The 8,689-nt window shown below is 34.9% G+C and overlaps 1 long non-coding RNA gene across 3 annotated transcripts; it reads left to right on the top strand.

The window, feature by feature from the left end:
- Positions 1-297: 297 nt before the first annotated feature.
- Positions 298-4,691, top strand: LOC110008451 (uncharacterized). 3 transcript variants are annotated; one of them, XR_016050437.1, is made up of 2 exons: positions 298-499; positions 4,104-4,691. It is a non-coding gene; the product is annotated as an uncharacterized LOC110008451 (long non-coding RNA). The 3 variants fall into 3 exon arrangements; XR_016050436.1 differs by having other exon boundaries at positions 315-3,975; positions 4,113-4,691; XR_002283362.2 differs by having other exon boundaries at positions 315-3,975.
- Positions 4,692-8,689: the final 3,998 nt, after the last annotated feature.

The following is an 8,689-nucleotide window of genomic DNA, read 5'->3' as shown; positions in this document are numbered from 1 at the left end:
TCTACTATTTGGTACGAGAACCTAGGTTAAATGGCTACTATAGGGAGCATATTTTTGGAATTGGTAAAAATTGGAAAGATTAATGGATCTAATTTTTCTGTATGAACAATTAGATTATTTTTCTTGCTGCACAATGTGGAATGGTGGTATGTAATCAATTAAGAGAAACCAAGCGAACCTAATGATGATTTAACTATTAAGGGAGGACAAAATTACGCTCGATTGATTTATCTCATTGTTAAGGGCTTTTCTTGCCATTATGAATGCCACTTTAGGTGGGGCATTTATAAATAATTTTGTCGAAAGGGGTGTGCTTGGGAGGTAGGGCTCATGTGGAAGTTGAGAATGAGGATTTTACGTAAAACCCTAGCTACCATTGGCCCCTATTTTGAGTGATTTCATCGGTATTTCCCATTATAGGCAGCTACGATGGAGGTTGGTTTGATGAACCTTTTATGGTAGTAGAAAACAAAATTGGTAGTTCTTTGCTGATGGGGAGGTAAACCTTGTATTTACTCAATCTTGTAATTTTTCATGATAATGAAATCATTTCGTTATCAGTTGCTTATGACTGTAGCTTTATTAGGCTAAACCACATATATTTGTGTATTGATGGTTTTTCGATTGTTGTTTGTAGTGTGTTGTTGTAGTTTTTGATTTCTCATTTTTCTTCTCTTGATTTTCTTTTATTTTTCCAAATTTTATATGCTAAATACTGTTCTTGGGTGTTTGGGTTTCTTGAAATTGATTCGCTGGTGACCAACGAGTTTGCTTTGAGGCATTAAATATTTTTTGCATTTGGGGGTTCACTACAATATGGGGCAATTGAGAAGATTCTCGATTCTCAATGAGCGGTAACAAAGCTCAATGGTAATGCGTAGTGATTTAAGAAAATGAGTAGTATGAAGTAGATTAGTTTGATGGGGGTGAAAGAATTTGAATTATGGAAATTAAAGTTCAGGATACATTGGTGCAACAAGGTTAATATGACGCCCTACAAGGATTATCTAAGAAACCTCAGGGTATGAAGGATGATGATTGAGAAGAATCAGATAAGAAGGTGCTTGCCACCATTTGCTTGTGTTTTAATAGATGAAATACTCTCTAATGCCATAGGAGAAAAGATAGCATTTGCAAAGCTAGAAAAATTGTCTTAGACAAAGTCCCTTCCCTCATATATGGGATTTTCTTTGAAAGTAAATTATATTCTTTGAGGATGCATGAAAATATGAAAGTGTTAGAACATTGCTCACCCTTTATTGTGCATGTGAATGTTTGTGACCCCAAATATAATGGATAAAGCAAAATTACAACAAAAGAGGCAAATAAACTTCAATTAAAATAAGTGCATAGAATACATTAGCATTTCTTTGGGGGAGTTCTTAAGTGGACGTAAGGAAACCTGTAAACAATTCAAGAAAAACACAGATAACACTCTGATAGGAAGGATATAGCTAAACAAAGCTTTTTTTATTTCTATCTAAATCAATCCCAAGGCACCTGTAGACAACTCATTAATTAAATTCACTTCCTCTAACAATTGAGGGTTAAAATGCCTTTGTTCAATCGGTTATAAGCGGCTCAACTAGGAAGAAACAAAGAAAATTACAGTATACCTCCTTCACATATAAAGGGTATTCTACCATCTTCTTGATTGTTTCTGTATATCGCTGTTACCATTTTTTTCTCTCTCCCCTATTGTCTTGTGCATGTGTTTTTTGGCTTTTATAGATGATGGGGTACTCCTAGTAGGTGGTTTATCAAAGTGCCTGGTAGTGGCGGTGTAGTGGAGTAGAGGGTAGCATGGTGGATTGACCTCCATGCTCTATAGAGATCGTGGTTAAAACATGTGCAACATTATTGCCCTTCTTGGTGCCACATCTTCCAATGGGTTGAGTAGGGTCATTAGAAGACTCAAGCACTTTTAATCAGGAATGTGACCCTTATCCATATGGGATTAAGGTTTATATATAAAAAATGAAGGATATTTTAGTTTCTATCCTTCTGGTAGAAGTGATTTTTAAGTCCGAGAAGAAGTTATTTTCAACTTACCCTTCCAATAAATCATTTATAGCATGTTGTGCATCATTTTTACTTTTATGCAAAGGAATTAATGTTCTTAAAGGATTTATAATTATTCATCTGAAACATGCAACATAGCATTTGGCCTCATGATACCTATATTAGGTAAATTTCAATTTAAGTAGCAAAAATGGGTAATTGTCAATAGTGGACTTATGAAAATGTGGATATTTGGTAAAAAGGCTCACAAATCTCAAGGCTTATGTGAATCATGCATATATTTGGTAAAAAGGCTCACCAATTTGGCAATTTCAAGGTTTATGAGAACCATGAGGTTATATTAATGCTTGCACAATTGAAGACTAACCATGCATTATTTTAGCACTGTAACCGTTATGCATTCCATACCAAAGACATAACTCATTTGAGGAATGAAAAATCCCTTGATTTATCCTGGTATTTGCGGGATTTAATCAGAGGATAGTACGTGATATTTGAGGTTTCCCTCACATATTGAATTTGAATCTGGACCGTCAGATCTGAAGATGATGTGGTATAGAGCCAATGTTTGACAATGGAGTCATGTAGCTTAGCTATGGTTCATCTTCATTGTGATTGAAGATCAAGAACTTAGAATTCATTATAGTAAAAGGCTTGAGATTATGCAAATTAGCAGAACTTTGCTGGTGGATCCCAAAAGGGATTTGAAAGATTGACCCTTATATCCTTGGGCGTTGAGGAGACGGCTATTGTTAGCTGGCAATTCAAGCGCATCTCCTCTTGAGAGGTATAAATAGGGGTTTATAGCAATCATGCAAATAACTTTCTTGTTACTATAGCAATGGGTGCATCATCTTCAGGGTGGGTATTAGACTCTCTAGTTCAGTCACCAACTGCTCTTTAGAAAGGTTACCAGGTGGGTAAGACATTTTAAGGTGGTAACAAATGTGGTTGGAAGGCTTCATAGGATTCCTTTTCATTGTGTAACTTTGAGGTCATATAATGACCTGTGTCTCTTTAGCGTTCTACTCTATGGGCTTCTAGGGCATCCAACTGCATCTCTCATATCATGGGGCATCCTAGGGCATGGATGGACTTCCTCATGATCCATCCTCCGTCCTGTTTCATTCATATATGATGATGATCTTTGTAGGGGCTTCTTGGAGGATATCCTCCTTATGAGAGCCAATGGCCAATGGTCTATCACATCTCGATAGGAGAATAGACTGTCTCATCTCCTTCAGTACATGTAGCAAGAGGGGGTATACTGATTCCCAACAGGATGGGTTTCTTTATTGCTCTTGAGACAGAGGATGGAAGGCACTGATGTGCATCTTCTCTTTCACATCTATTACTTCCATCATCACCTTTCTTGGGGTAGGATAACAATCACTAAAGTAGGATAAGTTGCACATTAGGGATCCTAAGCAATTGTGTTGAAGATTGATGTGGAAGGCAGTAATGTGCATCGTTTCTTTTCTTTTTCAAATAAAAAGAAAAGAAAAGAGAAGAGAGAGGAAAAAGAAAATATTATTTATTCAACTTATATATTTGAATCCAAGTGGTTGGACGTAGTAACATTTTCATTAATAAATTTCATATGCAACCATAATGTTTTTTTATAATGTTTTTTTGGCTAAGTGCCATATGGAATTTATTAATGGAAATGTTATGGATGTAAGAACAACCACTTGTATTCAAATATATATAAGTTGAATAAGTCATATTTTCCTTTCCTCTAGCTCTTCTCTTTTTTTTTTATTTGAAAAAGAGAGGATTATTCGTCCAAGGATGCCATTGGTCGCCTTCGAGATGGGGTTTGCTGCAACAACTTTTGGGTGCCCGAGGTATTTTTCTTGGAAAAGGCCTGTCTTTCGGGAAGTTCTGCACCACTTCGGCTTCACCTCTTCACCATTCTTAAATGTTGCCCATAAAAGGCTGTGGGCCACTGAGGTATGGGCATGTTTCTTCTTCTATTTTGATTTTTTTTAAACTTTCTTTGAGTTTTCTCTTTCTTCAATTTCCTTTTCCTTTAAACAAGAAAATGGTTTTGGTTGAGGGAGACGTCCTTATTCCTCCAGATCCAGCAGATCCTTCTACATCAAGGTCCGGAAAGAGGAGGAATCCTCCAGTTCTGGGTCATCTTCGGAATATGGTGGTGCTTGGTCTAATGGTTCGTCATTGTTAGGGGATTGCAACTCCTTGGTCTAATGGTTCGTCATTGTTAGGGAAATGCAATTCCATGAACATTCTATGCCATCAGATAGACTTCATTCAACGTACACTAAGGCACGAGGAGAAGAGTATGAAGAAGTTGAAGTAGGAGTTGAAGAGGAAATGAGAAGAATTTGAACTCCAGACATAGACCTTGCGAGAACCTGCGTGATTGAAATCTAAGGTGCTGATGTTCTTGTGGGGCATTAGATCCTTTGGGTGAACTCGACACCTATAGGAGATTCTCGCTTACACTTCAAGGCTCGGAGCCTAACTCTCCTTTCAACTTTTTGATTTGACTTTAATCTTTTTCTTTTTCTTCTTTTTTTTTTTTTTATACTCCATTGATTTTGCTCTTGTGACTCTATTTCCTTTGAATTTGGTCTTTGTGAAGCTCAACATATATGCCTTATTCTTAATGTGAAGTTTTCGTTTTTGTTTTTTTGGCAGCAAAACTATGTCAGTTATGTTAACTGAGTTGTGTTGTCTTTGCATGTTCAAGATTAGATTTATGGGTAGTTATATGGTATACTTGTTGTCTATAAATAAGCTTAGAGCTCATAGCTGTCTTAAGCATTTCAAGCTTGCAACTCAGGTCTCTTTTTACCTTGTTATTTTCATTAATTGATGGTTCTTCTTCTAGCTTAGAGAGCTCCCTTGGCCCTCATCATGATAAGGACCCGATGGACTTTCCTCTGATACCACCTCCCTTGCCGTACGCTTTTGTTGAGTCCGATAGAGGGTACAAATCCATTAAAGAAAATTCCAATTAAAATGAACCTATCCACTTGGACCAAGGTTAAAGGGCTTGAGAAACCAAGAGTGACTATAAGCTCGAAAATCTCAAAGTCTTATTCAGGTTTAACTGAAATTTTGTTGGCCACAATCAAAGAGGTGTTGGACACCAACCAAGATGCGGAGGGAAACCACGGGTAATCAAGACCAAAATCTCCTTACCACTTGGAGAATGAGTAAGATGGTCACATTCTTGAGGGAATGTAATGGATGGAAAAATAATTATTATTTTTAGTATTTGTTTAATTTTAAAGTATGTATATTTCAATTTCTCTTTAGTTTTTTTTGGGTTTTTTAAGTCTTTTTAGGATTCTAAGGTATTTTTTTGTTTTATATTTGTTATTCAAGGTTACTTTTCATAGGAGTAAAATGGTTATTATGAATTTTGTGTTTAAGTTGAGACTCTTTGGGTCATTTTAATTATTACATAGACATTTAATGTGCTTGAAAATTAAATATTATTATTTAGGAGACGTGTGGGTCCTAGTGGGGTCAATTCCACGTGATTTTTAGAATAAAAAAAGGAAAGAAAAGCTTAGGCTTTTGAAACCCCAACTTGAGGTAATTATTGCTTGTATTTGGCATATTTCCTAATTTTACCATTTTATCAAATTTCCCTACATTAAGTGGTACCAGAGTAGACTTAAACTTGAAGACGAGTTTTTTTCAGCCAAAGGAGAATGATGGAAGGAAAATTTATTCTTATTTTTAATATTTATTTAATTTTATTTCTTTATTTTAATTTAGATTTAGGGTCTATTTTTTAGGGTTTTAAAGTTTTTTAAGGATTCTAGCTATTCTTATATACTTTGTATGTACTATTCATAGGTACTAGTAATATTCATAGTTTACTGTACACATGGGTAAATTTGTTACTATGAAGTTTTTGTTTAATTTAGGAGTTTTGGGTCATTTAAATTATTGTATGGATATTTAATTTCTTTGAGCATTAAATATTATTAATTAAGAGGTGTGTGGTTCCACGTGATTTTTAGAATTGAGAAAGAAAATGAAAGTTTAGACTATTGGAACCCTAAGTTGGGGTGAAGAGGAAATCTTAAGTTTCTCTTAGTTATTGCGTTTGGCATGTTTTCTTGCTGATTTTACTACTCTCTCAAATTTCCCTACATCACAGCTTTACTGACATGGCCCAAGTTGTTCTAGCCATCTCTCTTGGTGAGCCTGCTAGCACTACTTATTCGGTTGGCCCTCGAGCATAGAGATTAGAGCGAGAAAACTACCACCACTCAATTGTGACTAGCGATGACAACATTGGCAGTGCGTTTACTGTTATAGAGACTTCACCAGGTATCATCTTTAGTCACTTAGAAGTGGTTATAGTGGTAAATACTAAAGCACCAAGTATCCTACCAAATCTTAGTCTATGGGAAGTGAAACATTGTATTATGGTAGAGATAGAAGTAGTGGGGTTTAGTCCCACATTGAAGAATGAATGAGTATAAGTAATGCTTCAATGCGGGAATACGCATTTCTATTGTATTCTAAGAACTAAGGGGAGAGAATGTCCATGTGGAGCACTTGAAGTATGCGACATGCACATGTGTATGTGTAGACTCCCTAGTGCAACGTTGTGGGTGGGGCTAACAAATCGCTTCTTTTTTTTTTGGTAATGGAGTTAAAGGACTGTTTGTTTCGATGAAAATCACCGTCTGTGTTACATGTCACTAACCTAGTCAGATCATGTCGCTAGTCCATCGTCGAGTTGCAGCGAATTTGTTTTTGGATCACATCACGTGCAACAAAGTCACTAATTAGCGACACTCACCATGTATCATAGAATGGCAACATCCCAGGAGATGATGTTCTTGTTGTACGTGAAGGTTATGGCTGATGGGTATCCAGATACACGATAAAGCCTAACTGATGAGCCACTAAATGTTGTGCAAGTCATGAAACAAAGAGTCACAATTCCTCAATGTGCAGTTATGATAACTAGTGCATATGGTGGTCAATATCCAAAAATGAAAAAGGCAACTTCTCTCTTTATAAATTACTCATGGCTCTCCCTTTCTAAACTAGATTTTTATTCACTTTTTCTATCTATTGTTGTTCCCCATATCTTGCTGTACCTTGTATTAATGTACTATTATAATATTAATAAATAATATAATAAAATTATAATTATATCTTATGTTGTTGTTATATTATAATGTTATTATAATATAGTATAATAATGCTGATATTAATGATTTTGGTGACATTTTAGAATAAATATTTATTAGTAATAATATAAGAGTAATGATCCTATAGGACCCTTTTCCACCAATGTGTGTAGGATCCCAAAGGATCACCATTAAAGTTGTCACGGATCTCTATAAAAGTTATCACATGGATGTGGGACTTGACTTTTCTATAGATCCGTGTTAAATTTAATGGTGATCTTTTGGGGTCCTATACGAGTGGGGGAGGGTCCTATAGGATCATTTCTCATAATTATAATAGTAATTTTTATAAATGTTACAATTATATTATTAAATATCACAATGATATAATAATAGAATATCATTTTAATCGTAAAAAAAAAATTTAATAGGATAATATTTTGGTGATATTTCATTATAAATATTTAATAATAATATAATTCTAATAATAACTCTTATAAATATTATAATAATATCATAATTATATAGTAGAAGGGAAAAGTTTATATAGAGCCGAGGCTCTAAACAATCAAATTAGAGCTTACCTCAAAAATTTCACTAGAAGAAGTTGTTTTGATGCCCCAAATTGATCATCTTGACATCAAGAAGCATGGACATGAGAAAAAAATGGATTTTAAGTTTTGACAATATTATATTTTGTAATGCATTTTTGGACAGTCAATTTTCAAATTTTCATAGTATCTATCAATCTACACTATTTTTGAAGCTTTAAACTTCATAAATAAAGATGAAAATATATTTTAAGTCTCACAATGATTTTCGGTATTGAAACCACATATCTCGCCACTATATGAAGGTAGGCTCTAATTTGATTTGCCAAGGCTCTATACAAACCGCACCCATAGTAGAATATCATTTTCATAGTATTAATATATTAATATAATATTAAAAAGTAATTAATATAATATGATATTAATATTAAGATAATACTAATATTAATGATGTTGATGATATTTGAGAATAAATATTTAAAATAATCACGATACTAGCTCATAAATAGGGCCTATATATCCCTAGCTCACACTCTATAGCCTAGCTCGTAAATAGACCCATTTATGGCCCTGGCTCGTAAATTCCATTTATGGCCTTGGCTCGTAAAATTACCCTATTTATGGCCTGGCTTGTAAATAGACCCATTTATGGGCTTGGCTTCTAAATTACCCCACTTTGTGGTCTTGGCCCGTAAATTACCCATTTAGGCCCTGGCCCGTAAATTACCCATTTAGGCCTTGGCTTGTAGGTAGACCAATTTAAGGCCTTGGCTCATAAATGGACCCATTTATGGCTTGGCTTGTAAATAGTCTCTTATTAGCCCTGGCTCGTAAATAGTCTCCTTGGCTCCTAAATAGTCTCCTTTTTTGCCCTGGCTTGTAAATAATCACCATTTATGTCTTGGCTAGTAAATAGATTGATTTATGGGCTTGGCTTCTAAATTACCCTACTTTTGGTCCGGGCCCATAAATTACCCATTTAGG

The sequence above is a fragment of the Amborella trichopoda genome, chromosome 2 (genome assembly GCF_054954075.1).
Source record: "Amborella trichopoda isolate Santa Cruz 75 chromosome 2, AtrichopodaSantaCruz75HAP2 v2.0, whole genome shotgun sequence".
Lineage (NCBI taxonomy): Eukaryota > Viridiplantae > Streptophyta > Magnoliopsida > Amborellales > Amborellaceae > Amborella > Amborella trichopoda.
The sequence above is the reverse complement of the archived record's forward strand: the minus strand, read 5'-3'. Positions and strand labels throughout refer to the sequence as shown.